Source organism: Diabrotica virgifera, chromosome 3, assembly GCF_917563875.1.
Source record: "Diabrotica virgifera virgifera chromosome 3, PGI_DIABVI_V3a".
NCBI classification, from domain to species: Eukaryota; Metazoa; Arthropoda; class Insecta; order Coleoptera; family Chrysomelidae; genus Diabrotica; species Diabrotica virgifera.
Window position 1 is genome coordinate 18,788,091 of NC_065445.1, and position 25,709 is coordinate 18,813,799.

The 25,709-nt window shown below is 33.5% G+C and overlaps 1 protein-coding gene and 1 long non-coding RNA gene across 2 annotated transcripts in view; both read left to right on the top strand.

Moving 5' to 3' along the window:
* The window catches only part of LOC114328487 (harmonin), a 286,928-nt gene that overhangs the window by 97,514 nt on the left and 163,705 nt on the right, over positions 1-25,709 (top strand). The gene's annotated exons all lie outside the window — the stretch shown is intronic.
* LOC126881796 (uncharacterized) lies at positions 1,967-13,169 on the top strand. Its single transcript, XR_007696998.1, has 2 exons — positions 1,967-3,259; positions 12,932-13,169. It is a non-coding gene; the product is annotated as an uncharacterized LOC126881796 (long non-coding RNA).

The following is a 25,709-nucleotide window of genomic DNA, read 5'->3' on the forward strand; positions in this document are numbered from 1 at the left end:
TCTAGGACAGAAATACTCACCAGGCGCCCAAAGAGAAAAGTTCCATTTCCTCCAGTCTAGAAGAAACTTCCCTAAGATATCGCGGATAAAAAAAGCTGCAAGCCAAAATGCTAATTAAGAGCTCTTCCAAAGTTTGGCTGGTAACATCTGAGGTACTTCATTCTCACGGTTTGGTTGGCTTTTCATACTTTCAAAACATCACTACACTCTTAGCTTCTTAGCTATTGCATACCACCTTCAACTTCTCCTCTTCACTAGCAGTTTTATCACTCCACTATTTGCAAATAACGTTGCTAGGCCCCATCCTCAACTCCCGCAACAAAAAAAGAGAGCAGAACTACGTTGAAGAGGCGAAATCCTAAGCAAGGATTAATAATGGTCTACGTTCGGCGAGAACGAAGTTCAATCCGGAATACTGATCTGGTAAGAACTTCTACCTTGGTCTCTAAGTACTGATAAGAGTTCACCACATTTTTCTTATTCTGGTATTGCTTATATAGAGCTGGGTAGGATAAAAGGATTCTGGCACGACAGAATAACGAGAGATTGACGAGAACATACATTAGACACCACCTGAATAAAGTCAGAGTAGAGAAAGACTACAGAAACCATGGCTAGAGACGACATCAAAGCAGAAATGGGGAGAAACGAACATCAACTAACACAATACAGAGGAAAGTGGAGAACTCATGGGTAAGGCATTTGCCAAAGAATGGCTGCAAACAGGCTGAAGAAAAAAAAAAAAAAGAATGTGTGTGTACTTTGTACGCACGTAAGAAGTTATACTTCTATTATAATATAATTTCAACGAAATAAATATACCTACTTAACAGTTACAATACAAAAAATTAACAATAATTACCAAAAATTAACCAAAACTTAACAATGCCAAATATTAAAAAAAAAAAGAAAAAAGTACGAATTGTCCGGGATTTGAACCCGCAATATCGCGATTTCTCGATCTCTGGTCCAATGCTCTACCAACAAGGCCATCAAGGCGCATGCTACTGACGTTTCAGATATACATAATTACACATCACGGTGACAAGTGAAATATAAAAATAGATGTTTTATTATTTTACGCCCAAGGAAGAAAAATCCAAAGACACACAATTATAATAAAAAACCTTTTGAACCACCTATTTCAAATTGCGCAAGTTGTATTATTAATATTAATGTTAATAAATGAAATATAAATATTTTGACGTTTCACAATTTGACAATTCACTTTTAACTGCAGTGCCTTAAAATTTTTAAAGCACTAGTGCCTTAAAGTAGCATTTTTAACGCTCCTATGGAGTGCTAAAAATTGCATTTTTAACACGTTTGTAGAAAAATATATTTAAAAACACTAATATATTCTTTCCACACCTTTTCTGGACTGATACATACATACATTAAAACATTTAGTAACTAACTCCATACTGCCTGTGTGCGCATGCGCTCATTAATAAAATTTCACCCTCAATGAAATCGCGCCTAAACAAGTATAACTTCAAAAAGAGAATATTTTCTCTTAATTCTTAATTTCTAGACCACTTTATTATCGCTCTTGTTCAAGGATTTAATGTTCCGGTCACTATTCTAACAATATTCCGTTTAACCTTTATCTCATTTTCTATTTTTTCTCTTCTTCCCTGTCTCGTCAACAGAATTGGATAATTAAACTCCAATATTATAAATGATTTTCTGTTTGGTTTTAAAGCGAATTGATTCTGAATCTGCCCCATCACTTACTCTTTGACACCCTGTACACTGTCTATTAAAAATAATAATGAAATCGATAACTGAAGACTTCGAAGGTATGTAAAAACTCCACTTCATGTCGGATCTTTATGCTCGCTGTCTGCATTCTTACTAGGTGGTCTTAATTATTAGGAGTTTACTTGAGAGTGAATTTACTTTATTTTTTTAGAGGACGACTTCGAAAGGTTGGTACCAGGGGCATCCTTTGTCCTTTTGTGACGTTCCGTCACTTATCTAATTAATTATTAATGGGAACACCTTATTGGATTATTGTTAAAATTATTTTCTTATAATATTAAAAACCCGTTCGCACAAAATTCCCTTAGCGACGTCATACTGGGTGTATCGTAGCCACATTGATATTTCGTGAGGTTGGTACTGACGCCTGTCGCCAGCTGTCACGAGGTCGGAACGGTGAAGGGAGGCCATGGACTTGGGAGTGTCATGTGAGTGCAGATGGCGGCGTGAATTTCTTTGTAAATTAAATAAGTTATTTCCTGTTGCATAGTTCAATTATTGCTATTGCAAGTTATATTTGTTTTTTTGGGTGAATTAAAGTGACGGAATAATGGAACTGTAAGAAAACGGATCTCACGCCGCCATTCTGGAGAAATCTCATTACTGATGGTAAACCCTCTCTAACACCGAGAGCAGACACTTCCAACGTTCGATCAATCAGGGAACAAGCCAAAGGATACCGTCTCCCATTTGTTTTTGTATTGATTCATCATCCTGCACCCTCCGAGGGTAGTTTCATTAGCTATTGGGCAGTTGCACCACTTCGGTGATAACTTCATTCCACGGATTTGGTACCAGACACCAAGGATCGTTGTTGGAACATGTGAAAAGGGGTTTGTTTTGGGGGACATTTGTTCATACCAGTTAAAGACATATTTTTTTTTTTTCTAGTAATATTCAGGACATTTCATACTTTCATAATTTAATTACACATATATGTTTTTCTTTCTCCACAAATTTAAGTACATTTTAGATATAACAGCCATACCTTACAGTTAGTAGTGTTCCCCAAATTTATATAATTCCTGGTAGAAGTTTCGAGCTCGAATATTCTCCACCTACATGTTCTTTTCACTTGGTTTGTATTAATTTTAGACTTGTTTCCTCATTTAATTTAAAAATAATATTAGTTCAATTCACCTAAATTTAAAATCATTTAACTTGCTTCATAATTTTCAATTTTTATTAGATTTTTTGGTAAATATTATTTAACTTTCGCTATTAAACTTTTTATATTAAATTCGAATAAATCCCTAATACCCATCCCCTCAGGAAGGTACTAGTTTTACTTGCTGTTAGTATTTAGAACCACTAGTCAGAAAAGGATCTTTGTATCCAGTACTAAGTTGGTTCATTTAGGGACTTGTTACCCATCAACTCATTGAGAGTTGTATAATATATATTATATACATTAGGTATTTTCATTGTTCTAATATCAGGTAGTATTCAATTAGGGTGTACGTATTACAATCGTACAAGTGTTATTTGGTGAAGGGTTCATACTAATCTAGGTGTAGTTTGTACTTCCTATATTAGAGGTACTCATTTGTAAAAATTTTCTAACCTCATTCACATTATTGTTACATTATTTAATTGTATAAATCTGTAAATGACTTTCACTAGTATCTACCATTTCTTGTCATTTTAGAGTCACATACTAGTCACTTGTTTTAACTCAGAGATTGTGAATATCTAGTAGTTATATTTAATAAATATATACATTTATTGTGAATTTTTTTTAATTCTTTAAATTTATACATTTAATATACTTGTACTACAAATTTAATATACTCTATAGCAGCGTAGAATACCTGGAAGAGTGTTAACCTAGTTAGCCTTCTTCTGGCGCCCAAAAATTTATTCTATTTTCATTATATTATTATATTTACTCTATCTATCTTCTGAACATTATCTTAATATCTTCTTTTCTAGCCATCATTATCATTTCCTTTAATTTATTGTCTGGTCAAAAATAGGCGTGCAAATTGGCAGAATCCTTCCTTGAGTGTCAAGTGGCCATTCTCTTGCATATTTAGCTAGCCATTCAAGTTACATTTATCTATTCATAATTTTTTTCATCCCCTTTCTCTATCAAGTATACTGTTTTCATTTGCATAGTTCCATACTAGTACTACTGCAAAGTAGTATTCTAGTTACTTCGGCTTCTTCAACGTAGAAACCATCCATTTTTGTTCCTTTGGCTACATTAAGTAGGTCTTCTTTTTCCTACGTCTGTTTGGAGTTTATCACTCTCTGTGCATTCACTCCAACAGAAAATCTTCTTCTTTCTTGTTACATCGGCTTCCCAACGTGGGGCCTTATTTTTGGTCTAAGACAGTTCATTTAGGTCATTTCTTTTCTTTTATCTGAAGTTTCTTTGTTATTTCCGTTGGTATATCTATACTCATTTTATTACTTATTTATTTTATCGTTAATATTTTCTGATATTTATCAGGTATTCTTATACGCTGTATTTATTTATTTTTTTTCCATATTTTGAGACCTCATTATAGTTTATGATTGTGCAACTCACATTCTAGATTAGATTTTGTATTTTATTGGGAACTTATATTTAATATTGCTATTACTTATATTACATACAACATATATTTTATTCCTCCATCCAATAGTGGTATATTTGGAGGTACACTTAAGCGTTGATCATATATATTTTTTTTCTAGAGTGGTAGTAAGTTACATATAACTAAAAATTTATTTCCAGTATTTAGGTACTAGATTTTCTTAAGTATACTTTATTTACTGGATCATTTATTTATTTACTTGATCTTATTTATTTATTCGCTTATATACCTGATAATATATATTTGCTGGCCGTTTTGATTTTGTTGGTGTGTTGCTAATCTTTTCTCAGTACTTATATATTCTGCGTGCAAACTTAGTTATATTTCATACTTCTGATCTTTGGACTGTTTGTCAATAATTTTGTTATCATCATGTGTGCTTTTAAAGTGGAACATCTTCTGGTGGACGAATTGGACTATGAGTTGAATATTAGGGACGTAGTACCAGAGGAGTTGGCAACAGTCGATAGAAAACGCAATCTTCTGCGGGGTGCTTTAAAACAAGAAGCAGGCAATAGGAGTTTTCTCCAAATTTCAGCTGCACATATTCCTTTTGAGGAACAACAGAAAGGAATCTCTGAAACATTAGACAGCTTGTCTAAAAAAATCGAGAAGTTTCGGGGAACTGTAAATGATGCAGAATACGCGCGATTAACATCTCGTTTAGCCCATATTTCTGGCCGTGTACACTTGTTACACTGTGCTACTGAAGAACAGGAACCTTTTAAGAAGTCTGTTTCTCTTAGAATATTAACCCTAGAGGGTGAACTTGATTCTAGAGTTAACCCCGTAGCTACCTCTACTCCTAATGCTCCCGTCAACGTATCTAGCTTCACCTACCCCAAACCTGTGCAAGTACACAAATGGGGTATTTCATTTTCTGGTGAAAAACAGCACACTGATGTAATGTCGTTTTTAGAAAGGGTTGAATGTCTTCGTGTGTCTAGAGGTGTCTCTGAAGAGGATTTGTTTGCTGCTTCTGCTGAACTGTTCACCGGTCCAGCTTTTACATGGTTTATGAATAATAGGGGTAGTTTTTCTTGTTGGTTGGATCTGATTAAAAGGTTGAAGTCAGATTTTCTTCCTTACTCATTCCAGGACGATTTACTAGATCAAATTAAAAATCATAAGCAGAAACCTGGGGAATCTGTTACTATGTTTATTAATACTATATTAGGTATGTGTAGTCGTCTAGACACTCCTTTGTCAGATTTATCTAAAATTAAAATTATCCTTAAGTGTCTATTACCCTTTTACCATCAACAATTAGCTCTGATGGACATTCAGAACATTGATGACCTCACTGTAAAGTGCAAACGTTTGGAGGAAACGTTATCCTGGTCTTCTCAACCTCCATCCACATCTAGATCCTCTTCTAATTCTTCTTCTCAGCCAACTTCCTTTAGGCAACGTTCTTGGCAAAATAAGGGTCATGAACATAATGTTTCTGTTGTTAGTTCTGTTGTCTGCTGGAATTGTGGTCAGGTTGGCCACCCGTTTTACAATTGTAGGATTCCTCAAACCCGTATTTTCTGCCATGGTTGTGGCCTAGAGAACACCCTTAAAAGGAACTGTTCTAAGTGTTCGGGAAACGAAATGTCGGAGTTCCGTCCCCTGAGCGTTTCTCCGTCCACCTCCCAATCAGGGAATCAAACTCCATCAGACAACGAGACCGTCGGCCCAAGCACACCCAGCAACTCAAACCCATCTTCCAGTCGGAAAGGGAAGAGAGTACCGTTCAAGAAACAAGCACACACCACAAATCAAAATCAGTCCAGAAATTAACTTTTTGTCAGGATACGTTGAATTCGCAGGGTTCACATGATTACAAATCCACAAATTCTTCTTTAATTAGTAGTGTTAAGCATAATAATAATTTTGATAGTGAAGTAGTTCCATATAACGGTTGTAGCCAACCAAATACTTTAGACTTAGATATTAATTCTCTATTGGTTAGGAAACAAAATGATAATAGGCCGTATCTACCTATACAAATTTTAGGACAACCGTGTTTAGCTTTATTAGATAGTGGCTCTAATATTTCTTTGATAGGGGCACATTCATTAAATTTATTGAAAATTGCTAATATTCCCATTATGCCCATTTCATCCTTGCAAGTATCTACAGCAGATGGTACAGTTCAGTCTATTACAGGCAAACTCCAAATTGAAATCACAGTGGCAAACTTATGTAGGCAAATTACATTTTATGTTATTCCTTCTGTACAGAATTCTATAATTTTAGGTATGGACTTCTTCAATGCATTTAATAGCACCTTAAGTTGTTCTGATTTTTCTTTTTCCATATCTGAATTCAATCTGTCTACTCTTAGTGCTATTCATGATTTTTCCAGTTTATCTAGTGCTGAACAAAGGCAATTGGAGAATATGATCTCTCAGTTTACTACTATTTCTTCAAATGACAAACTAGGTCGTACTTCATTAATATCTCACACTATTGAGGTGGGAAATCCTACTCCCTTCAGATTATATCAGTATCCCATACCTCAAGCCTGGCAGGCAGATTTAGAAAAAGAAGTAGATTCGATGCTTGCTTTAAATATCATAGAACATTCAACGTCGTCCTATTGTTCCCCACTCTGGTTAACAAAGAAGAAGGATGGATCCTTCAGGATCTGCTTTGATGGTCGAAAACTAAACAGTATCACCACTAACAGGGATGCTTATCCAATTCCCCGAATCGACGTGATTTTGAGCAAACTTCAGAATGCCAAATATATCTCTTCGATTGATTTGTCTAAGGCCTTCTTACAGATCCCACTGAGTGAAGAGAGCAAGAAGTATACTGCTTTTGCTGTCAGTGGTAAAGGACTGTTCCAGTTTGTCACCATGCCTTTCGGTCTTGTTTCTGCTCCCCAGACAATGTGTCGTCTGATGGATTTAGTCATTGGTCCACAGTTAGAGCCCTATGTTTTCTATTATTTGGACGATATTTTGGTTGTCACCCCTGATTTTGCCCTTCATATGGAAATTTTAGATAAGTTGTTTTTACGTCTTAAGGAAGCTAATTTAACGATTAATTTGGATAAGTGTCAGTTTTGTCGCCCTAGTCTTAAGTTTTTGGGTTATGTTGTTGATAATCAGGGTCTAAGGACTGATCCTGAGAAAATAGTTGCTATTAAGAATTTCCCTATACCTAAGACCACCACCCAAGTCCGTAGGATATTGGGAATGTGTGGATATTATCGCCGGTTTGTACCTTCGTACTCTACCTTGTTGTCACCCCTTACTGATCTTCTGAAGAACAGGAAAAAAGGGCAGACCATTACTTGGACTCCTGAGGCCGATGAAGCTTTTAGGCGCGTTAAAGAGGCTTTAACTAGCGCACCGGTTATGATGTCACCTAATTTTAACGAGCATTTTTATTTGATGACTGATTGCTCTAATACTGCTTCTGGTGGCGTGTTGTTTCAGTTGAAAGATGGCTCTGAACATCCCATAGCCTACACGAGTAAGAAATTAAATAAGGCCCAGAAAACCTATTCCACCACGGAGAAAGAACTCTTAGCTATCATACATGGGTTAGAAGCATTCCGTTATTATTTAGAGGGTCGTAATTTCACTATAATTACGGACCATAGTTCCTTGGTATGGCTTCATAGTATGAAAAACCCATCTCAGAGACTTTCCCGATGGATATGCAAACTGGCTGCCTATTCATATAAAATTGTTCATCGAAAGGCCAACGGTGTAGTGGTTGCTGATGCTCTTTCCCGTGTCCATGATCTTAATGTTTTAGATTTGTCCACATTAACTCCTGATGAGTGGTATTACAATATGATTGATAGGGTCACTCAAGACCCACAAAATTATCCTGATTTTAAGGTAGAGAACAATATACTGTACAAACACATCTTAAGTCCTATAGAGTCCTTATCCAATATGTCGGAGTGGAAAATAGTTGTACCTACACCAAATAGGGAAAATATTCTGCATATGTTTCATGATGAAGTTACAGCTGGTCATTTTGGGTTTTATAAGACTTATCACCGTATTGCTGAATTATATTATTGGCCTGGCATGCGGAAGTCTATTAAAAAGTACATTTCTAAATGCATGGTTTGTGCTACTTGTAAACCAAGTAATTTACCACAAGCTGGACTTATGGGGTCCTTCAGGAACATTAATTTTCCTTGGCAGATGATCTCAATGGATCTCATTGGACCGTATCCTCGGAGCTACAAGGGTAATACCTATTGCTTGGTAGTTGTGGATTATTTCACCAAATTTCCTTTAGTTTGTCCTCTTCGTCAGGCCACAACTCCAGCAATTTTGAAATATTTGGAGGAACAAGTCTTTTTGGTGTATGGTGTTCCCCAAATTGTGTCATGTGACAACGGTCCTCAGTTTGTATCAAAGGCCTTTAAAGATCTTTTAGCTAAATATAAGGTTCAGAAGACCTTTTATAATGCTGCCTACCATCCTCAAGCCAATCATACTGAGAGAGTGAATCGCAGTATCGTCACAGCCCTTAGGTCCTATACATTCCCAGATCACAGAGCTTGGGATCAATATATCCATTCCATAGCTCAAGCCATAAGGACATCTGTCCATGAGGTGACCCAATGTTCTCCGGCATATCTCAATTTTGGTAGAAATGTTGCTTTATCTGGTGACTATTTTGGTGCAATTTCAGACACTTCCACAAATCTCCCTCAGATATCCGATAACCTTCATCGCTTAGATGATCTCCAGACTCTACCTCAAATTTTTTCTGACATTAGGAAGAAGTTAAAAACTTCCTATTTAAGGAACCAGCAGCAGTATAATTTGAGGAAAAGAGATCTGCGATTCTTCGTTGGAGATAGAGTGTTGAAGCGAAACTTTGTAAAGTCTAATAAGGGTGATGCTATTTCGGCAAAATTTTGCCAGAAATATATTCCCTGTACGGTTGTGAAGGTAATATCCCCTTTAGTGTATGAATTGAAGGACAATTCGACTAACAAACGAATTGGACAATTTCACATAAAGGATTTACTGCCTGATAACACCAGGGATGAGGTTGATTCGTCATCTTCGGAAGAAGATTAACTTTATAGGGTTGTTAGAGCTAACCTCTTCCTCTATTTGTCTTTAGCTCAATCCTTATTATTATTTGATATTATAGTCTAATGTTGTATTCACCATATAGGGCAGGTACATAGCAATTTTATCTTTTGGCATTGTTGTTAGCTGACTTCCAATTTAGGAATCATTAGGTTAATAATTTATGTAATACTCTTATGTATGAGCTTATCATTTTTTTTTGTATTATTAATGGTGCCCTTTAATTACCATGAGTCAACATTTAGCAACTAATCCTGTCGGTAGGATTATCTATTTAATAAGAACTTCACTTGTATTTTTAGTGTGTACACCTCACACCTTATTATAGAAGGGTGTTGATTATTATAGATTTATATTTGAATATGTAGGCTCATACAAGTAAGTTGGTTTAATATTGATATTTATTATGGAACTATGGAACTAACGATATTATACACTACTTATCTCAGGTTGTGTGTTTTATTTTTGATATTTGATTACATACTATCTTTTAAATATATCCTTTATTATCTTCTTATTGGATTTGCCATATAGGAAAGATGTTGTGGGTCTTAATTTGATATTGGTTACTGTATTGATATTTGTCACGGATCTCTTGAATACTTTGTAATAATTTATATCTTTATGCCCTAGACAATATGATTCTGGAATTAGTTTGGAATTTTGATGTGTGTATGGATTTCTTCTTCTGAACTAGTCTGCCAATACTCTGTTAATTCTAGATAGTGAATACGTGGGTTCGAAATTCAGCAACTGATCACTGCTATCCGATTTCGTAACCTATGTCTTCATGGCAGAGTACGCAGACGTCTATTCGTCATCACATCCTTGTGTAATTAGTCTAATTATTCCAGTTACATGTTTACCATTTGATAGGGAAGTATTTAGTTTATATTATGTCTCGTACTTCATAGTATGTTTTGTTGTTGACTATCCCTATACATAGTAGTTCGTTAATTTGGTGTTTGGGGTGTTTAGACAAATGATTAATTTTTTTTAGTATTTTCCCACTTCTTTCCTTAGGCATCAGTTGTTGTTTAGATTCAGGAATATTTCCTGGATAATTCTATGTATGCGAGAACCCATGAATCTACAGTTTTATTTAAAATTGGTTGCACGTTCTCAACATATTTTTTTTTCTTTCTATCATGTATCATGGTGTCATAGAACTTGTAAGTTCTCTATTTAGATTTTATTATTACAATTGGTTCTTTACCTATGTTTGGTTATTCTACTACCCCTGTTGTAGCAAGATGCTATAATTAGTGTGAATACCAGCATGAACCAATTTTAGTTCATTTAGTATTAGTGAGAATTGGTCCAAAAATCTTTCTGATCGTTCTTCTTTGGATATGCTCTTATAAATCTGGTGTCCATTGATAGTCCGATTTTGGATTAAGTGTCCGATTCTTCACTTATTTTGTTTATTCGGTTGGATAGGTTCGTGTTACCGGATGTGGGTGTACGTAGACCTAATTTATTTCTATGATTTAGTATTGGTGTGAATTGGTCAATAAATCTTCCTGGTCGTTCTTCTTTGGATATGCTTTTATGAATCTGGTGTCCACTGATAGTCCGACTTTGGATGTCTTTGAGTGTCCGGTTCCACATTTATTTTGGTTAATGAGTTTGGATACCTTTGGTATGTTTATTATTTGTATTATTTGATATTGGTGAGAATCGTTCCATAAATCTTCCTGATTGTCCTTCTCTGGATATGCTAGTACGAATCTGGTGTCCATTGTTAGTTCAGTTTTGGATTAAGTGTTCGATTCTTCACTTATTTTAGTTATTGATTTCTTTGGTCTTACTTTAGTATATTTACTTGCGTTATTGTACGAATAGGCTCACACCTTTGCCTGGTTGTTCGTCCTTGGATATACACTTTATAAAGCTGATGTCCCTGGATAGTTCAATTTTGGATTTAGGGCCCATTCGACATTTATTTGTCATTATGAACTTTAGTAAATTATTTAGTTTATCTTTGGCTTTTAGACAAAATGCCGAGGATACCTTAATATCACTTCGAGTCATCTGTTGCGGTTCATGATATCTGCTGCAGTGACCATCCTGCTTTCTCCTGAGGCATGGTTTGTAGTTATTTGTAATCTTGCGAATCGACGAGAAATAATACACTACTACTACTTTAGTTTAATATTTAGATATAAAAAAAAAAAAAAAAAAATTTGTAAATTTTTTTTTTCTCCCAGTAGGAGGAGAATGTGACGTTCCGTCACTTATCTAATTAATTATTAATGGGAACACCTTATTGGATTATTGTTAAAATTATTTTCTTATAATATTAAAAACCCGTTCGCACAAAATTCCCTTAGCGACGTCATACTGGGTGTATCGTAGCCACATTGATATTTCGTGAGGTTGGTACTGACGCCTGTCGCCAGCTGTCACGAGGTCGGAACGGTGAAGGGAGGCCATGGACTTGGGAGTGTCATGTGAGTGCAGATGGCGGCGTGAATTTCTTTGTAAATTAAATAAGTTATTTCCTGTTGCATAGTTCAATTATTGCTATTGCAAGTTATATTTGTTTTTTTGGGTGAATTAAAGTGACGGAATAATGGAACTGTAAGAAAACGGATCTCACGCCGCCATTCTGGAGAAATCTCATTACTGATGGTAAACCCTCTCTAACACCGAGAGCAGACACTTCCAACGTTCGATCAATCAGGGAACAAGCCAAAGGATACCGTCTCCCATTTGTTTTTGTATTGATTCATCATCCTGCACCCTCCGAGGGTAGTTTCATTAGCTATTGGGCAGTTGCACCACTTCGGTGATAACTTCATTCCACGGATTTGGTACCAGACACCAAGGATCGTTGTTGGAACATGTGAAAAGGGGTTTGTTTTGGGGGACATTTGTTCATACCAGTTAAAGACATATTTTTTTTTTTTCTAGTAATATTCAGGACATTTCATACTTTCATAATTTAATTACACATATATGTTTTTCTTTCTCCACAAATTTAAGTACATTTTAGATATAACAGCCATACCTTACAGTTAGTAGTGTTCCCCAAATTTATATAATTCCTGGTAGAAGTTTCGAGCTCGAATATTCTCCACCTACATGTTCTTTTCACTTGGTTTGTATTAATTTTAGACTTGTTTCCTCATTTAATTTAAAAATAATATTAGTTCAATTCACCTAAATTTAAAATCATTTAACTTGCTTCATAATTTTCAATTTTTATTAGATTTTTTGGTAAATATTATTTAACTTTCGCTATTAAACTTTTTATATTAAATTCGAATAAATCCCTAATACCCATCCCCTCAGGAAGGTACTAGTTTTACTTGCTGTTAGTATTTAGAACCACTAGTCAGAAAAGGATCTTTGTATCCAGTACTAAGTTGGTTCATTTAGGGACTTGTTACCCATCAACTCATTGAGAGTTGTATAATATATATTATATACATTAGGTATTTTCATTGTTCTAATATCAGGTAGTATTCAATTAGGGTGTACGTATTACAATCGTACAAGTGTTATTTGGTGAAGGGTTCATACTAATCTAGGTGTAGTTTGTACTTCCTATATTAGAGGTACTCATTTGTAAAAATTTTCTAACCTCATTCACATTATTGTTACATTATTTAATTGTATAAATCTGTAAATGACTTTCACTAGTATCTACCATTTCTTGTCATTTTAGAGTCACATACTAGTCACTTGTTTTAACTCAGAGATTGTGAATATCTAGTAGTTATATTTAATAAATATATACATTTATTGTGAATTTTTTTTAATTCTTTAAATTTATACATTTAATATACTTGTACTACAAATTTAATATACTCTATAGCAGCGTAGAATACCTGGAAGAGTGTTAACCTAGTTAGCCTTCTTCTGGCGCCCAAAAATTTATTCTATTTTCATTATATTATTATATTTACTCTATCTATCTTCTGAACATTATCTTAATATCTTCTTTTCTAGCCATCATTATCATTTCCTTTAATTTATTGTCTGGTCAAAAATAGGCGTGCAAATTGGCAGAATCCTTCCTTGAGTGTCAAGTGGCCATTCTCTTGCATATTTAGCTAGCCATTCAAGTTACATTTATCTATTCATAATTTTTTTCATCCCCTTTCTCTATCAAGTATACTGTTTTCATTTGCATAGTTCCATACTAGTACTACTGCAAAGTAGTATTCTAGTTACTTCGGCTTCTTCAACGTAGAAACCATCCATTTTTGTTCCTTTGGCTACATTAAGTAGGTCTTCTTTTTCCTACGTCTGTTTGGAGTTTATCACTCTCTGTGCATTCACTCCAACAGAAAATCTTCTTCTTTCTTGTTACACTTTGTTTTGTTTGAAAGGATAATATGGGGTTCGTGAATGTGAGTAGTAAACTACGCTGCTCGTTTGATCTGTTTATGGTGTTTTATTCATCAAGAAGTACCGAGAGTTATTTCTATAGGCACGTAATCTGAACGGATCTATTTAAAATGTTCATAAAACGGGTGTTTGTTGCACAGGGTGGGGTATAATATATACAAGAAACATAAAAAGTAATTGGAAAACAAAACATAAAAATATAAAACCCTTGTTTTAACAGTTTCAGTTTAAATATACAGTGAGTACGTAAAGGTTGGAATAAATTCATTTTTTCATGAATGGGCGATTTTGGAAATAAATCCCGAAACAGGTCGATTTTTATTTTTAAATTATGATTTTTTGGCGTATATACTAGTGACGTCATCCATCAAGACGTGATGACGTCATCGATATTTTTTTTAAATTAGAATGGGGGTAATGTTATACCTTATTTGAAAGGTTATTCAATTCTCTATTCAGTAATGTAAACATTAACGTAGTTATTTATACAGGGTGTTCAAAAAAGATTTTTTTGAGTTAAATTAATTGACACAAAAAGAAGAATGTATATAATTTATTAGAAAAAATGTTTATTTAACAGATAAAAATTGTCTTTCGTTTAAATTAAATGTTACCAAGAGGCAGGTGCCCAATGTTTTTTTCTCAATTAAACATTCTTTTCTGTTTTCTGACAGCAGCAGAATGTATTTTGAATTAAAAAATTTACATACAATATTTTATTCTTTTGTAGAGTCAAAGAATATAGACCTTATAGAAGGGTACTGCCCTGTAACGTTTCAGCATAGGATTTTGTGCACCTGAGTTGTTGGTGCATGCAAGGGCGCCCATATAAAAATTTTTAGGGGGGGCCAAACGTGAAGATGTTGCACATTACATTTTGTATATTTCGGATGACAATATATACAGTAGACTCTCTCTATAACGAACACGGATATAACGAGGTTTCGCTTATAACGAGGTACATTAGGTGTCCCATGAAATTCCTATTGAACTATAACGCTCTATAACGAGGCATATTTGGTTATAACGAGGAAAATTTAAATCGAAGAATACTTGTCTTTACCTGTTTTTAGCGTTGTAATGGTCATAAATAAATAAATGCCCCAACTACCTGTACATAGAAATGCCCAACATCTGTCTTATTATCGAGGCCAGTGTTATAATAAACTCGGCCACCTGTAATAAACATCTGCCTGTTTATAGACCGATATTGAATACTATAGGAAATTTACAATTTATGGCGGCGAAGTCTCATTGTTCACTGTTCAGGTTGACCATCGACACATAATAAACTACGTAAGAGGCATCAAAAGATTTCAATATTATTATTGTTTGCTATAACGAGATCCGCTTATAACGAGATAATTAATTGACCATTTCATTTCTCGTTATAGAGGGAGTCTACTGTAGTTTAAACCACCTAAAAAACCTAGTTTGAACCCTGTTGTGAGGAATTATTCATACATTTAAACACTAGACCAAGTTTTTAAATGGAAATGTCATGGGTACCACAAATGTTGAGCCTCTCTTTAAAACCCGTTTGAAAAGAATACAATGCTTGCAAAGCCTTCCCTTCAACTTTGGCGAGCAGACTAACCAAGAGTATGTGTCGAACCAAGTTTTTACTGTAAAATCTTAAAAAGGAGCCCCCTTTATTTTTGCAGATATAGAATCCTTATGAAAAATAAGGCACACATATTCCAAACATTTTTAGAATTGTTGATAGATGGCGCAAATAAATCGCATTTTCCGAATATAGCGCCATCCGTCAACAATTCTAAAAAAGTTCGAATAAATGTTACTTATTTTTTGAGGAGGAAACTCAATCTGCAAGGAAAAACGGGGGTTCCTATTTAAGATTTTAAAGTTAACTCTCACCCCACCTCCAGAGTGTGGAATGAAAAATCCTGTTTGGTGTCATTCTATAGATTTTTGAAAAATATTAAACACGTGTTTTTTAGTTTTATCTGGAAGTACATATATTTCTCGAGATATTAGACCGTTTCTATAATTTTGCTGTGGTATCACGATATACCGTTTTTTCCGATTATAGCGCTATCTACCTATCCACAATTCGCAAAATGGCTCGAATAAAATTTGCTTATTTTTACAAGGAAAATCCAAATCTGCAACAAAAATTAGGGGTTACATTTAAGATTTTAAAGTTACCCCCCGCTCCACACCCAGGGGTTGAAGTGGTGGACTTGTTTAGTGTCATCGCATAGATTTTTGAAAATTATTGAACACGTATTTTTCAGTTTTTCGATCCGATGTTCATTTCGCGAATTATTCGGCCTTTCCGCTACTTTTGGGACACCCTGTATATAACACTCATTCATCATGAAAGATCACCTGTTTTTCATTTAAATAAAATTGTTCTGTTCATCATAATGCACACTTTAAAAATAATCTACTTACTAAAAAAATACTTTTGCTAACTAAAATTTGACTATGTTCAATAAATTTTAAAAATTATTTTTCAGTATGAATTTTTTCAAAATATAAAATATAAATACTTTATACCAGTTGTTAAAGACAAATGGCTCATTAGTGATTATCGATCAGAGATCGGAATTCTTGCTGATATGGTTTTTTTGCAGTATAAATCAGTGGTTCCCAACCTTTTATGTCTGGCGACCCACCTTCTGATGTTTTTTCATATTCGCGACCCATCCCTCACCTATGATGATATGCTATTCTGGATTCTGTACGCCACTCAGCTACTGTAAGAGCCACGCCCCGACCCACCTGAAATCTGTCCGCGACCCACTAGTGGGTCGCGACCCACCGGTTGGGAAACGTTGGTATAAATGATTCATTTAATTTGTAATTTTGGGTGTCGATTACAGTGTATATGTTTCCCAAGCCTCTAATCTCTGTCAATGTTTTCGTTAGTAGCATACCGTGATTGTGGGAAATGTGTATTATGCACATTCCATACAGACCACTGTCGCAGACACAAAGATTTTCTGTTAAACTATTAATAACTACCCAATATGTGAATTTTTTTTATTAATAAATATGTTGTTTCCAATTTATCTCTCAAAATTATCCAATAATGTTTTGATAAAAATGCGTTTATGTAATATAAATTTAATTTTTTCTTTCCCGAAAAGCTAGGGGGGGGCCACGGCCCCCCCTGCCCGTGTGTATGGGCGCCTATGGGTGCATGTGGCCTGACAATGACTACGGTATTTTCAAGGAACAAATAAACGTGACCATCTGTTCCATTCAAACTCTTCTTCTAGGACAGTATATATTCTTTGGTACGGTTTTCTTTTTGTGTAAATTAATTTCATAAAAATTTTTTTTTGACACCCTGTATAAATAACTATAATAATGTTTATATTACCGAATACAGAATTGAATAGTTTTTCACATGAGCTATCACACGACCCTTATTTTTATTTAAAAAAATCATCGATGACGTCATCACGCCCAGATGGATGGCGTCACTAGTATGATATAATTTAAAAATAAAAATCGATCTGTTTCGGGATTTATTTCCAAAGTGACCCATTCACGAGAAAATGAATTTATTCCAGCCTTTACGTTAGATCTGGTCATATGGAGTTAGAAAACTTAAATTCTGAATTTGAAATTTGAAAAATTCTGAATAAATTAGTCTTTGAAAAAAAGTCCTGGGACATATTTATCCCAGTAGTAATGAATAATGGGACAATAAATATGTCTCAACAGTAATAAAGAAACAGTATGGTGTGAAAGAAATATGTATTTTTATTTTTATTAACTGGAAAACATTTTATGTATGATAGGAAATAAAACATTCAATGCAAAATGGTACTTGACACTGACGAATTTGACGAATTTTTGAATTTAGTTTTATAGTACTCTTTCAACTGAAAGGTACTGTCACTTCTCACGGCTAGAAAAGTTTTCTTCAAACAAGAATGGACTTCTTCTATATATTATACTTTTGATGTATCATTTGATTTATTGTGTTCATTGGAATATAACTTAGACATAAGTAGGAAAAACCGATCTCTGGATATTGCTTCTTTTATGGCTGTATTTCCCGAAGACTTGCGTTTAGACCAGTTCATGGGTATTGCCAGAAAATAATTATAGGCCGTTATAAGGGCACATCCTTAAACAACTTTGATTTCACCTGGAGATCTTTCTTTGAATATTGCTCTTTTTTAGTTCTCCAAATATTTTAAAACCTAGATTTGTATAGGGACTTATTTGCATTATAAGACTTTTCGGAAACATTATATAGAAGCAGTCAATCACATAAGTGCTTTACCACTTGGTACTAAAATCTGTTTCATCAGATGCTATGTATTTTCTACGGTATTATACGGAGTAGAGGCTTAGTCACTTTCTGAAGATTCTTTAGGAAAGCTCGAAGCTTTCGAGATGTGGTATTACAGTCGCATTTTAAAAATTTTAAGGGTGGATCGTGTGACTAATATTGGGCTCTACATAGAATGGGCAAGGAATGCGAGTTTATTAACACAATTAGAATATCTTGGCTATGTTATGACAAATGAACAGAGATATGGTTTGTTGCAATTCATTTTTCAGAGTAAGGTATTTGGAAAGGGAGGACCAGGGAGAAGAAGAATATCTTGGCTAAAAAACTTAAGAAAGTGGTTTAATACGTCTACAATTGGACCATTCTAAATAGCTGCAAGCAAAGTTAAGATAGCCATGCTGATCGTCAACATCGCTAATGGATAGGGCATTGTAGGAAGAAGAGGTTATAACTACATAATTACATATATCCATCATCTCACTGTTTTTATATGCATAGATGCCATTTTCTCTTTGACTCTTTTTATTGATGCCAACAAAGTTTTCTATTTTTGTATCTATATCCAGTTTTCTTACATTTAAGTAAAAATGTTGTATCTAATCTATATATAGCATCAATTCTTTTCTATATTCCCACCTTTTCTCTTGACGTCTAGTGTAAACTTAATATACTTTTAGATTTAATTGATATTGTTTTACTTTTTTCACTATTATAACGGTATTATTAAGCCTGCATTTTACTTTTATTACCATTTATAGTACCATCCTGGTGTTCTACTCTTATTTGGTCAGAGTATCAGCTCTTCTACACTCGTATGTACCTATCAATGATACCTTATTCCGTTTCAAGGACATCGCCACTAACTCCCAGCTCCCATAATTCTATGGTGCTGATATATAATAAATAATACTGAAGACAACGGAAGTCATTTTTTTTTCGTTCCTTGTAAAACAGGTCTAACTTCTTGAAAACATTTTTTCATTTTGGTGCATCTCAACCATAAAACAATTACCAGGGACGGCGCATTCGAGCAAATTGAAACAAATTATATTAACGAAGTTAATGACAAGCGACTCACACTTCCATAATTCTACAAAATCTATTTTGATTTCTTTTTAATTACTATAAGACGTTAAATAATATGGTAAGGCACTAATAAGTAACTGTTGGTTATTATAAATATGTGTTGCTTTCTGTTTACTTTCTAAGTAGTTCTTTGAAGGTTATTAGTCCAAGTTGTAGAGGCAAAATGAATGTCTTTGAGCATTAATAATTACTGAATTTTTGAAACCAACACGACGCGACGTTTTAAAGGAAAATGCCTGGAGTAACCTCTAAGTGGGTGCGTGCAATTCCAAATTGTTAATATAGGTAATTTTTTTATGGCAAAACGAAACTTTTTGATTATTTTTATTTATGTTGTATCAAATCAATATTTTAGGGTAAAATGAGCACAATATTATGAAAGTACATACATAAAAAAGCTTTAATTTGAGCTGTGCTAAATTAAGTTTGACCTAGTTTATGCAAAATTAACGATTAAATGTTAATTTTTCGCCATTTTTCTATTTTGAAATAACTTTTGTAAAAATTCTGTTCTTTTTGTGCAAACGTATTGTAACTCTTTTAATTACAAAACAAATCGAATGGGACGTCGTATTAATTCGTTTTGGGATCGGTCAATTACTTTTAGAGATATGTTTAATCGTTTATAAAACTCTTAAATAGCAGAACTTTTTTTAAAGATAGAGATCTTATTCTAAACGAATTCTCTTCTTGGTCGATTATATTTTTATGTAGAATAAAAACATTTGCTCAACAGCTATTTGTATAACAAGGGAGGAAAGTGCTACTTTTCCTCCCGAGAATGAAGTTTACTTCCCGACGCGTAGCGGAGGGCAGTAATCATTCAAGGGAGAAAAAGGCACTTTACTGCCATGTTATACATATGGTTTTTCCACCTTCCTCAAATAACAAGTCATTTTTTTATTTTTACTTAATTTATTTATGTAACTAACCAACAAACTTTATTAGAACTAAAACTAACAAGTAGGTACAATATAACTGTCAACTGTCAAATATAAGTCAAATTATTAATGTAAACTTTGTTAAATCAAAATAACAATTTACTGTTTTTTACCATTCTGCAAAATACAGGGTGTTTTATAAATAAACGTTAAAATGTATAGATACTTACGTAATAGAAAATAGATATTATACAGGGCGTCAATAAGTTATATTTCATGAATGAAATATCATGACGTCACTTTTACTTTTCCTCCCTAGGGAGGAAAAGTACAACTTGGCTCCCTACAATCAGATCCGGAAAAGTATACTTTCGGTAGAGGTAGGTGGAAAAAAATGTTTCGACCCCTTTTTATTGCTTTGAAGTAGGGGCAATTAAGTTACAGCGCTTCTTATACATTACCTACACACATTTTTAACTTCTTGATTCATATAGCTGAAGTTAAGACAGATATTAAAAAAGTCTTCTACAACCAATAGAAGTGGATTTAGGTTAATTTGTTTAAAAAATCACAGCTGCTTTGTTTATAACAATTGAAGACATAAGTGGATAAAGGTTATATGTCACAAAATAATGTTTTTGAGTAATGAGCATTTTAGTGTCTTTTGTTCCACGTTAAATATTTATTTTATAAATTTGCATTGGTACACGATGTTAAACAGGTATCTGAAGGTACTTTTTGAAGTTATATTTCTTTAGGCACCAGGGTGAATTTTTACATTCCCTGGCGCATGCGCACACCGACAGTATATTAGTCAATTATCGTTATATACGACAGTATATTTAGTCGCTCAAACGTTATACGGGATCGTGTTGGGTGTTAAAATCATCTGTCAATAATTCTTGGAGATTATGGATCAACAAATGTTGTGTATATTAGTTTTTATTGTTGTGATAGCAGAGGAAAAAGCAAGTTTATAATTGTAGTGACTTTTTAAATAGTTTTTAAAAGCGACAGGTACTTACGTAATAATTGTAAATGTTTCAGTATCCTAATAAAAATTACATAGGTACCTACCTATTTGGAAAATTTAAAATGAACCTATCAAAATAGCATGTAATGCTTTGATTTACATAATGTGATTACTATCAAAATTTCTGTCAATATTCACCTAATATATTGTTTTCTTATTCTATGTTTTGTTGTATTTTAGTATTTCAATTCTGCAAAAATCCAAATAATTTGGTTAAATTCAGAACTGTCAAAAGTTTAAACCGTTTAGTTCGTCGATCTTCCCACATGATGCCGGTATCTCCGTGGGTAGAAGTGTAATATGAATGAATTCCAATACTAACTGCGCAAACATAAGCGGGTTCGAACCCCAATAGCAACTTTAATTTTTTTGTTTTTTATACATTTTATGATTGTAAGTATATTTATTATATAATTTTTTTTCAGAAAATACGTATTTAGTTAAAAAATTTTCCGACAATTATTGTTCAGAAATCATTTGTGGCATTTTTCAATGTGTTTGGGTGTGTTTCACCTATTCTTTTATTTTTTTAATTTTTGGTACTGTTTTAATAAAAATTTTTGAAAAGTAGTAAGTATTAAAATTAGTTTAATATTTAAATAAAATATAAATAAACTGTTTAAAGTATATTAATTTCGTTGAAATCATATAATAGAAGTATAACTTCTTACGTGCGTACAAAGTACACACACATTCTTTTTTTACACTTTAAATTGAATTCAAAAAAAAATTACCTTAAGCCAAATATTTCAAATTTTGTGGATATATTACTTTTATCCACAAAGTAAAAATAATTAAAAATATTTAGGATTAAGTGGATAAAAGAATTAAGTATCAAAAATGGGCACTTATTTAAAAAAAAATTAGATTACAAAATGTCAAATTAATAAAAACATATTTTTTAGTAGGTTCTTATTTTATTTTTGGGATTTTATTTATTGTCCTCTAACTAAACCATCTATACTCTTCGGAAACAATTTTTATTCGGTCTCTTAAATTTTCCAGTTTTTCCAAACTCAAACCACCAGTTTTATTTTCCAGCCTTCTTGGCCTATGTTCAGTTCTTGTCAGAACTTGTCTTGTGTTGTCTTTTTTTTCTTAAATCTCCTTGCCAAAATGGCAGGTAGTCATTAACGTATGTCTTATAGAGATAGAAGCCAAATTCGTCCACTCTTATCCATTTTACAATAACACGAAAATTAACCTTTTCATTTGAACTGTTTGTTTGCTTTTTACATAAATAGAGATTCGTCAGCAGATCTTCAAAGCCGTAGAAAAAATTCTCTATATTTATACATATCACATGGATAAAGGTATTATGTCCAAACGCGATTTTGGACATAATACCTTTATTCACTAGAATTCGAAAATCTAGTGTGACATATTACTTTAATACCTTCCTGTTATTTTTATTTTAAAAGGTTAAACAGCATATTAGAAGAACAAAAACCTAATCAAACAATTTTCTCAAAAAATGTGACATATATGACCTTTATTCACTTATGTCTTCTATAAAGAATTAAGTGGTGGCGGCCGCAGCGCAGTGGCTATGTTACTGGCTTAACAAACGGAGGGCCCGGGTTCGAATCCTGGCACTGACAAAATTTTCAATTTCTAATTTAACTGAGCCGCCACCGTGCTTCGGAGGAGATGTAAAGCCGTCAGTCCCGGCTACGTAAGTAGTCGTTAAGTCATGTTAGGGGCGCTTGCGCGACCTGAAAACCCTAGGCTAGACCTTAGCCAGAAGGTTAAACGAACTTTATTTTTTTTTATTAAAAATTTAAATTAGCGCTATTCAATTGTTAAATGCCTATATATAAACAGAGTTCCAGACTTTGGTCGATTTTTGTGACACTAAGGGAATTCCATTCGAACTTCAAATAGCACAGATCTGTTTTCAAATCTTCTCCGACCACGCACCTACAACAGTTACGATATTAATTTACACGTATACTTGGAAGGAACATCCTCCAGTCTCTCTTTCTCTCTCTCTTATCGTTTCCCATTACTGAAGTTCGTGATATCCTCCAATTCTCAAAATAAACTTTCTCCATTTGTCTCTAAATTATCCTCACTTCTTCGATCCACTTGACCAAAGAACTGTAAAATTCGTTACGGACATGTTGTGGATAGACTTTTTTGATAAAGTTGGATAAGACTGGAAACGTTTGTCTGATGAGTCGTTTAAATTACACGCAGCATTTTTCTCCAACACCACATCTCAAAGGTATTCACTTTTTGGTGTTTTTGTGAGCGAAGAGTCCAAGTTTCTGAACGATATAAAAATATTGAGAATACAAGAGAGTACTAGGAAGCTAAATTTTGAATGGCTGAAGACAGCGAAGAATTGTAGTAGCCAACCTCCATTGACGAGAGGACATTTTAAGAAGACGAAACTTTAGTTAGGTGACTCATCGCATTTATTGCCATACCAATTCGTCTTCGTACTTCTACTTCTTAGTTACTCTGTTACGCAGACCACGCAATATTGATACCCCAAGATAAATATAGTTTGCAAAGATTTAACATAAGAGCAAAATAATTAAATATGATAATTAAAACTCAGAAATAAATCGACTTAACGCGTTTGAAATGTGGATACTTAGAAGAGTAAATTTAATGAAAAATTCGTCTTGGTAAAAGGTGTATTAATTTAAAAAGCCCCTAGAAGGACTACAAATATAAAAACAAAACGTTTTCGATCTGTAACAAGAGCATCATCAGAGCGTCATGTTACCTGCCCAACATAAATGTAGAATTGTAAATATTTTATCTTAAATTTTAAGTCTCCTGTATATAATTTTTCTTAATTATCATTACGAGCACGAAATAAGAGTCTCGCATATGGACCTACTTCGGCCCAGATGGGTGGAACGGATTGGGATTACTACGGTAGCCCAGCCAGTGCGAACTCCTTTTAACTTTGAATCTTTAAGACATAAGTAAGAATAACAGTCGCCACTGTGTGAACCAATTTTTACTACTGATAGATTTTATTGCAGTAGAATTTTAATTGTTTCGGATTTTAAGCATGAAGAGGGGAAGAAAGGAGGTGGTTTTGGTTAGTGTGGGAATCAATACACTTAGTCGATTTTAACATCACAACCTCCACGGACGTGTTATTTGGGATAATCGGAAAAGATGAAACTTAAAGAGAGGCTTTAAGACGGGTATTATGACAAGCCGGTTATAATATTGATTAGACGCAATTATTTTCAAATACATTTCTTTTTGTAAGATCACGTAAAATTTTGGTAGCAATTACACAAATACTTTTACATTTCGTCAACTTAATAGTATCTATAATAAAAATTTAGTTGTCTATTTTATTAATTAAAACTGTTAAACATCACACGGACTTTTATTATGATTGTATTTAACGAATCCTACATAAATAATAAAATAAAATAACGAGGAGATATTATACCTATATATTCGAATCACAATAAAAAGTATTAAACCTTTAACATAGTACCTATATATTGCAATCAAATAGGTATTCATATCAGTTATCTAGAAACTTATCAATGAATTGCATCGGTATTTTCTTATTAATATATTCTTGTTCTTGTTAATGCAAGCACACGTTGACCTCTATTCCAATGCAAAGTGCCCTTTAGCAGATGATAGAGCTGATACAGCAGAGCATTGGTTACGCCTCTGCTGGTTAACAACAGGATGGTATAGGTTAACGTCCCCGAAATGTTTTTCTTCAAGTTCAGCGTAACACTCGGATTTTGTTAAATTACACTATCAAGTAGTAGATACCTACACGCCGATGTGATGCCGTGTATAACGGAAATCTTAATTTTGCATATGTGGCGAATGCCGTGATTAAGTACTTACTTATCTTAACGATGAAAATTTTATTTAAACTCAAATAAAAATTTAATAACTATATGATTCAACGTAGGTTGGAAAAACAATAAACTAACATTTAATCCATGTTGTGAGGCTCCTTCAGTAGGAAAAATGTTTCTGATTCGGTTTCTTTGCGGATTCCTGTTTAAAAATGTCCCCATTTACCAAATCTAAAAGGTACCGGGAGAAATTTTTAGGCAGCAATTGTTTAAACAATTTTTTAAAATAAATTCCAAAAAACACCTTATTTGTTCCGGTAAACATTTTTTTTGGTTTATCAGTTCATTAAGATCGGTTTATCAGATTTTGCAAAATAAATTTTGCAATCCAGCTTTCGCAAAAAAAAAATAAATTTTTTCAAAATGTTGCAGGACTGAAAATAAAGCAGATAGCAAGTTAGAAAAATTGTTACATATAGAAGGATACTGTACCTTTCATTTTCAATTTGCAAAATTAAAATCGGTTAACTACCACGGCGTCAGGAATTTTTTTTAAATATATATTACTTTTTGGTGCTACGCGCAGGACAGCGACGTTCGATTCACACAAGTTAATTTCCACCAAAATTTCTTACAATCTTTATCTAATATATTATTTTCTTACTCTATATTTTGTTATATTTTAATATTTTAATTCCACAAAAATCAAACTAATTTGATTATTGTTTGTGAAATATTGTTTAAACAATTGCATATGTTTAAAAATAATAAACTTTTATTCTCTAAGTTAAAATATACGAACAAAGAAAGTTCTTGCTTAAAAAAAGTGTTATTTCAAAGGACAGAGTATGTGTTTTTA